Source organism: Cynocephalus volans, chromosome 8, assembly GCF_027409185.1.
Source record: "Cynocephalus volans isolate mCynVol1 chromosome 8, mCynVol1.pri, whole genome shotgun sequence".
Lineage (NCBI taxonomy): Eukaryota > Metazoa > Chordata > Mammalia > Dermoptera > Cynocephalidae > Cynocephalus > Cynocephalus volans.
The window spans coordinates 88,343,122-88,351,216 of NC_084467.1; positions in this window are offsets into that span (position 1 = coordinate 88,343,122).

Below are 8,095 nucleotides of genomic sequence, written 5' to 3' on the forward strand. Positions count from 1 at the left end.
ATAATTGACTTTTTCCCTGGGGAAAGGAGAAAGCCAAGGTAGGTTACCGTTGACTGGGAAATTTGGGCTTTATGTGGGGAGACCCGATATCCTTTATTAGCTAAGTGATTTAACAGGTGAGCGGTATCTGAGATTGCTCCCACGAGGGGCTGCACAAGAGAAGGCCATCTACATACTGAAGAAGCATGGAATCGGGGTGGTTGGCATAAAAATCAGTGAGATCCTGGGCTAAAACCTGGCCAAAGATGTGAGGACTGTCCCAAAATCCCTGTTGGAGAACAGTCCAGGTAAATTGTCAGGAGTGTCGGGTGTGAGGATCAGTCCAAGTGAAAGCAAAATATCTTGAGAGCTTGGCTCTAGAGGTATAGAGAAGAAAGCATCCTTTAAATCCAAAACCGAAAAATGGGTTGTGGTGGCTGGGATGTTAGAAAGGAGGGTATAGACATTGGGCACTAAGGAATGGATAGGGATGACTGAGGAGTTAATGAGGCACAAATCCTGCACCAAGCGATAGGTCCCGTTAGGTGTTTTTACAGCTAGTATAGGGGTGTTGAAAGGCGAGTGAGTGGGCCGGAGATGGCCCTTTTTTTGTAAATCCTGAACGATGGGGCAAAGGCCAAGAAGGGCTGTGGTGGTCAGGGGATACTGGGCCTGGCATATAAACTTAGTGGGGTCCTTAAGCCTAATGTGTATTGGAGAACACTTTACAGTGGAGGGGCTTGACGTGTCCCAGACAACTGTGTTGACAGGCTTAGTTAATGTTGGGAAAGGAGGCCGTGAGTCCGAGTCGTCGGCCAGGAGGGCTATAAAAAACTCTGTGGTAGGCGAGGCATGGGAGGTGATGCTGATCATAACCCTGAGAAGGGAGAGAATATCTCTTCCTAGTAGAGGGATGGGACATTGGGGCATGACAAGGAAGGAGTGTGAGAAGGGTGTGGAAACATCTTGCATGGTGCATGTTAATAGGGGGCGTTTACGAGGGAAAATCTGTTTACCTCCTACCCCGACAATAGGAGAGGTGGAAGGTGTAGTTGGGCCCCAGAACTCCCTCAGGACTGAAAAAGTGGCTCCGGTGTCTAAGAGGAAGGAAATGGGGCACCCATCCACCACAAGCCGCACCCTGGGTTCCTGTGTCATGATGGTCATGGTCGGGAACAGAGACCCAGGGCCCCATCAATCTTCTCCTTCTAGTCCCAACAGGTCAGGCTTAGATTGTGGGGTGATTGGCCCCTCTCCCCTTGGGGTGGCAGGGCAATCAGATCCCCAATGGCCTCTTTTGTGGCATTTGGGACAGGGAGTGGTTGGAGGCCGAGGAGAGGGTCAAGCTTTTGCCGAATGTCCCTCTTTTCTGCATTTAAAGTAGGTTCCAGGGGGTGGCTTATGGGTTTGTGGGCGCCTGGGTTGTGGCTGTCCTTGGATTATTTGTGCAAGCATCTGAAAATTTGCCTGATCAGCTCTCTGCTTATGGCGTTCCTTTTCCTCCTCTCTATTATGAAAAACCTTAAAAGCCACTGTAAGAATTTCAGTCTGAGGAGTAGCAGGCCCCTGCTCTAGCTTTTTAAATTTAGCCCTAATGTCAGGGTAGCTCTGGGCTAGGAAATAGGTCATTAAAACATGACAACCATCTGGGGTTTCTGGGTCTAGACTGGTATATTGTTGAAGGGCCTTGGTTAACCTGTCTAAAAATTCGGAAGGGGGTTCTTCCCTTTTTTGTATTACTTCCTGCACCTTTTGGAAATTTACAACTTTTTGAGCAGCCCGTTTGAGGCCGGCAACAAGGCAGGAAGCAAAAACATCACGGGAATTTATGCCAATAGGGGTGTTATAATCCCATTGGGGATCCTGTTCTGGCACTGCATTGGGGCCTGTAGGGTGGTTAGGATTAGTCCTGTGTGTTTCGTCTGCATGGGCTCTGGCCAATTCCCATACACGCCTTCACTCTTCAGGAAGGAGAATGTTAGCTATCAACATGTATATGTCATGGTGTGTGAGACTGTAAGCCTGCAGGATCCACTGAAACTCCCTAACATAGGTGGTGGGGTCAGTGGTAAAGGAGCCCAGTTTCTTCTCTAATTGTGTGAGATCAGAGATGGAAAAAGGTACATGAACTCTGATTACCCCTTCTGGGCCAGCCACCTCTTGAAGTGGTGCAATAGTGGGAGGGACTGGAGGGAGCCCCAGTGATCTAGTCTATGGAGGACTAAAAGGTGTTGCAGGAGGAGGGGAAATGGGGGCAGCTGTGGAATTGGAGTGGAAGGGGAAGCTGAAATGGAAGATGGCGGAGAGGAAACTGGGGTGGAGGGGGAAGTGGGAGTGGAGGGAGGTGGGCAGTATCGAAAGTAGGAGGGTCAAGAAGGGGTGGAGACTTACAGGCCAAGAGGACTTGGGAGGGAGAGGGGATCTCCTTCCACTTTTTGAGGCACTGGCAGTAGTTAAAAAGGTCACGAAGGAGGTCTGGGTCTAGGGATCCCTCAAAAGGCCAATGGTTTTGGTTGTCCAGGGGGTACTGGGGCCCATCTTGAGTGCAAAATCTGATCAAGAGCTTTGGCTTAATATCTGGTGTAAGGGAGAGTACAGTAAGGTTCTGAGTAAGCATTTGAGGAGCGAGGTTTCCGGAAGGGATGAGGAGGCTCCCATTGTGAAGTGGACAGAGATAAGGAAATCAAGAAGAAGAGAAAATGAGGAAATGAATCCCTGGGCCGGAAGTGGGTCAGCAAAATCCAGGAGGCATCCCCCAAGGAGTTTGTGAGCCACGGAGGTTCTATAGGAACCGGATTAGGAGGAGAGTGAGGGTCGTCACCCACACTTCAAGCTCCCAGGAGGCAGTGCCGGAGGCCACAAGGAACCTAGTACTAGGATTTTTGGAACCTGTTTTAGTGTCCAGAGAGAGAGAGAGAGAGAAGCAGAAAGGAGCCTCCACCCTGAACCCTCACGCTCAAAGGCTCCTGGAGAGAAGGGAGTGGATAGCTGGAGGGTCTGTCACTACCGTAAAGGTCTTAATGGGGTGTAACTATACATCTCTTCAGGGCGTCGGAGCCTTGTTGGTCGATAACTGCTCCACTGTAGCCCAGAAGAGGGTGGCAGCCTTATAAGAGAGACTTACCCAAGGGTGGAAGCGGGGGTGAGTGCAAAGAGCCAGTGCCCGAAAAGGTGGGCGAGGGTGAGCTGCCTTGGTTGAGATGGAGACGGGGCCCACAGTGGACAATCCCACCTCCCGGGTTTCAGCACCAATGAAAGGAATAAAATTCAGCACCAGTTAAAGGATGAGACACAAACACAAGGCAGCTCGCTGGAGAAGGTTTTTTATTTAGCGGGCACATCTGCTTTTATAGGGTTAGAAGAGAGCTGATAGGTTTGCTGAGGACACGGGGCATTCGGGGATTGGATGGATTGCTTTGCTAAGGGGTCAGGAGCAGGGAGCCTGTGCTGATTGGTGTGCGATTCGCGCTGGCAGGAAGGTATTGTGGCACTGGTGGGAAGGAGAAAGTGGAAGAGAAGGGTAGCCAGCGCCATGATGGGGCATGGCCAAAAGGGTTCTCATACGACCTAATACTAACTTCAGCGTAAAAACTGCCTTACTTTGCTTATCTGGAGGCTTACATATTATTTGGTACCCAGTTAATGTAGGAATTGAGTCACAAGCAGAACCACGAAACTGCCTATTGTTTCTGCTCTAGCAGGAGGTGAATTTTATTAGTTGCATGTTTCATTGGAGTCAAGAACTTGTACTCATTCTGAAACAAGGTGGCATAATTTTGGCTTTACAGAGTATCATATTGAAAGACAGTGAGCTGAGATGCCAGGTTCTGTTCAGGCTTTATTAAAGGAAAAGAATCTGCTGGGCTGCACTGAAAGGGGGGAGGGGCAGCCCGGGGCTGCCTTCAAAATGTAAGACAGCACCGGGTGTGGGGGTGGTAGAGCTTATATAGTGCGCCAAGGGCTGGCTGATACCATCAAGGACGGGCATTATGCTAATGTGGAAACTATGCGACCAGGGTGGAGAACTGCCCCTTGCAGAAGCAAAAGGTTTCTGTTTAAGTCAGGAGGCTTCTCATAAAGGGAAGGGGGGAGGGGTTTGGTGCTGGAGTGGAAGACAAGGCCAGAAGCCATTTCGTGCTTATTGTGTGCACAATGGCACCGGTCATGTCCAAAATTCATCATTCCCACCTTTTAAGCATAAGAAGAAGGGAAAAGGGGTGAAGGTCTCATTCTTCTGAAGATACTTCCTCCTGGAGATGGGTGAAAATATGGAAAAAATGAAAGATTTATGTTGGCAGGTAAAATAATTACGTGGCGGGGTATTGGTTTCATGTGGGGAGGCTGTATTCTTCTGGGGAAGTGCCGCTGATTCTGAGGGGCTGATATCCACCTCCCAGGAACAACTCAGCGACCTTTTGGTTGGTGAAAGCCTGTATATGTTCCTGCAAGAAATTAGAGAAACACAAAAGAGACAGGGACCAAAAAGTAGGATGAGGCACAGTTAGGGGTCCTAGTAGGGGCATAAGCCAGGGTATCCAAGGGTTCAGTGACATGGTTTAAGTTGTTTTGGATCACCCTAGACTCATTTACGTAGTAACAGCATTCCTCCCCCAAGAAGAGGCAGGTGCCTTCCTTCTCAGCTGTAAGGAAGTAAAGGGCCTGATGGTTCTGTAAAGCAGACTGTCACGAGTGAGGTGACCTGTCGCTGGAGGAAGGAGATGCTATCTATACTTAGTTCTTCTGAGAGTTTTTGATAGAATTGAGAGGCAGTAGCAAGGCCTGCTGTGCCAGTGCCAGTTGCAGGAAGGATCCCTGCCCCAATTAGAAGGTACAATTAATGCCCTATGAGAGCAGGGGGGGGGCACTTCTTGGGGGGGCAAAGTTAGTCTCGGTCCTGTCTCCATCCCTCCACCTGTCTGGACAGTGATGTCTGGGAATAGCCAAAAGAGTATGCAAGAAATCGTGTTGGGGGCAAGCAACAGGATAAAATAGTTTTACAAAGGAAATATATTCTGATTTTAGGGCATGGACAAGGAGGAGGTAAGTGAGCAGTAGCAGTTAGTGGTGTTAGTAAGGCAGAGTGTGGGCAGGCCCGACACAATGCTGACAGTCCCCACTGAGGTGAGATCAGAGGAAAGTGAAGAGATGTTTGTGGAAACGTTGTGGGCTGCATCGACAGGGAGGGGGGTGATCACAAAAAGTTTCTCACAAAGTGGGAGACAGATGAGTTGCTTGGGGACCAATGTGATTTGTTGAGGACTGCGTCATCCCTGCAGACCTGGAACCTCCATGTTCCAGGTAAGGGGGAGCATTGATATAGGAGGAAAAACATGGGAAGCCAAAAGAATTTAAAGGGCACATTGCCACAATGAAATTGCTAAGAAGCATCCTACTGATAGGAGGTAAAGGAGTGCCAGGAAAAATCTTCCTATAATGTTACAATCTTTTGGAGCAGCAATGGCCAATCCTGTAGCAAGTACTAGAACAGGTAGTATAATAGTAGCTCTTTCGTGAAGGACGTGAAGCAGGCCTGCAAGAGCAACAGGATAATTGCTGGGGGAAAGATCATCCTTCTTTTGGGATTGGGGCCAGAGCGGAGGTCCTGGAGATTTTCAGTTTTGTAGGTCCTAAAATGGATGAAGTCTAGTTGTTTAGAGAGGTATGTAACCAGAGAGAAAATATCTCCTGCCTCCTGTCCCAAAACCCTGACTGCCAATCCTTGGGTTTTGGTGACATATAGGATAAAAGGATGAGATAGATTTGGGAGGGATAGAGCTGGGTCTATAAGGAGAGTGACTTTTAATTGCTGGAAAGGAGAATGAATGGGCTTTGTAGGATCTAAGGGAATGGCAGGATCCCCTTTGGCTGTCCCATAAAGTTGTTTTGCTAGCACGCCAGAGTTAGGAATCCACATGCAGAGAGATCCTGCAAGCCCCAGGAAAGAGAGAATTTCACTCTTTGTGGTAGGAGTAGGGAGTTCAGAAACTAGACTTTTGCGATCCACCGTTATTTCTCTGGTGTTGGAGGTGAGGTGGACTCCCAAGTAGGTGACTGAAGGAGAAGAAATTTGGGCATTGCTGGGGACACTTGATATCCCCTGGAGGCCAGCAGGAAATTAAGGAGAGCAACAATGTGGGCCTGTGAATCCTCATAGGAGGGGCTACAAAGGAGGAGGTCATCTACACATTGTATTAAAGTGCTAGAGGTTGGGGAAAGTTCAGATAAGTCTTGAGCTAAGGCCTGTACGAAGAAGCGGGGGCTATCCTGAAACCCCTGAGGTAGTACTGTCCAAGTAAGTTGTTGGGAATGGCATGTGTCAGGATCAGTCCTGTACAGAATGGTATGAGCTGTTAGGCTTTATAACTGGAAGGATGGGTGTATTAAAAGGCGAGTGTGTAGGCCGTGAGAGATGAGAAGAAAGGAGTTTGTTTATAAGGGGCTTTAACCCTATTAGGTGTTTATTAGCAATGGGGTATTATGGGACACTAGGGAACAAAGAGGGGTTCCACAACTTAACAAGGATAGGAGAATGGTGTGTAGCAATAGAGGGAGAAGAAGCATCCCACACTACAGGATTAACCTTGTACAGGGGGGAGGGGAAGGTGGAAGCCTCAGGGGCCAGGTCTGGGGTGGCCTGTAATAGGAGTATTATAGCTGGAGTTAAAGTGTTTAGGGTAAGAATGGCTTTGAGTTTGAAAAGAATGTCCAGTCCCAGTAAGGGGGTTGGTCATTGAGGCATTAGTAAAAACTTGTGTGTAAATTGGGTGTGACATAGGGTGCAGGAAAGGGGCTGAGTGATCCATGGGCAGTATTCTGATCCCATGACCCCTACTATTGTGATAGAGGATGGGGTTCTTGGTCCTACATATTCAGGAAGGGTAAAATAAGTGGCCCCTGTATCGATGACAAAAGAGATCAGCTCACCTGCTATGAGGAAAGTTACACTGGGCTTATGCATGGTGATCTCTGTGGGGACCTCAGGCCCTGGGCATCATCAGTCCTCCTCCTGGGCAGAAGTTGAGAAGCTCTGGTAGGGATGGCTGTGAAGCCAAAGGCTGTAGGTTGGGGACTGGGCCACTCCCTCTCTGGTGAGTGGCAGAGTCAGCCCCCCAGTGACCTGGCTGTTTGTAGTGAGAACAGGGCCCAGGAGAGGGCCTGGGGTTATTACAGACCAGTGCTGAGTGGCCCGGTTGACTGCATTTGAAGCAGTTCCCACGTGGCTTGCCCTGAGAGGCAGCTGGCTTTGGAGTATGTGAGCCATGGATGGCATTAGCCAGGAGCTGGTATCTGGCCTGATCTCTTTTATAGTTTTTTTTTTTAATGTCAGGGGCTGATTGGGTAATGAAGTGAGAGTGTAAGAGGGCCATGCCTGCAGGGGAGTTTGAGTCTATAGGTGTGTATTCATGTAAAGCCTCAGAGAGGTGGGTTAGGAATTTGCTGGGATTTTCAGTGGATCTCTGTGTGATCTCTCTAAGTTTGTCATAATTGAATGGCTTGTGAGTAGCTTTTTGGAGGCTGTGAAATAGGTGTGTGATCATATTATCCCAGAGATCCTGATCCCTGTGGCCAGCCTGGTAGTCCCAATTTGGGTCTGTGCAAGGAACAGCAACAGCTCCCACAGGCCCCCTATTATTTTGAGCATGTACCTGAGCCGCCATCCAGACCTGCTCCCTGTACATGGACTTGGACAATTCCTTCCATCCCAGCCACTTCATGGAAGGGTTATAAAAAGCTGCAGCTGAGGTAGGGTTGTTACCTGATGTAGGGGGAGGAGGAGAGGGGTTGAGTGGCTGAGGACAAGCATCTTGAGACCAGGTAGAGGGAAGAGAGGGAAATGTAGAGGGGCTGGTGAAGGATTCGGAGCATACAGAGGTAGTCAAGGTGGCCCATATGGGTAGCAGAGTAGTCTGACAGATCAGAGTATTGATCCGAGTCTAATAGGGGAGGTCGAGCATGAGCTAGAAGAATTTGAGACATAGGACATTTTTGACAGAGAGAAGAATGCATTCAGAGATAGAAGAAGGCCTGAACAAAAAAATCTGTCTTGCTGCTTTGGTGAGAGTATCTAAATCGAGAGTGCCATCTTGTGGCCACTGGGATCCATTGTAACGAGGCG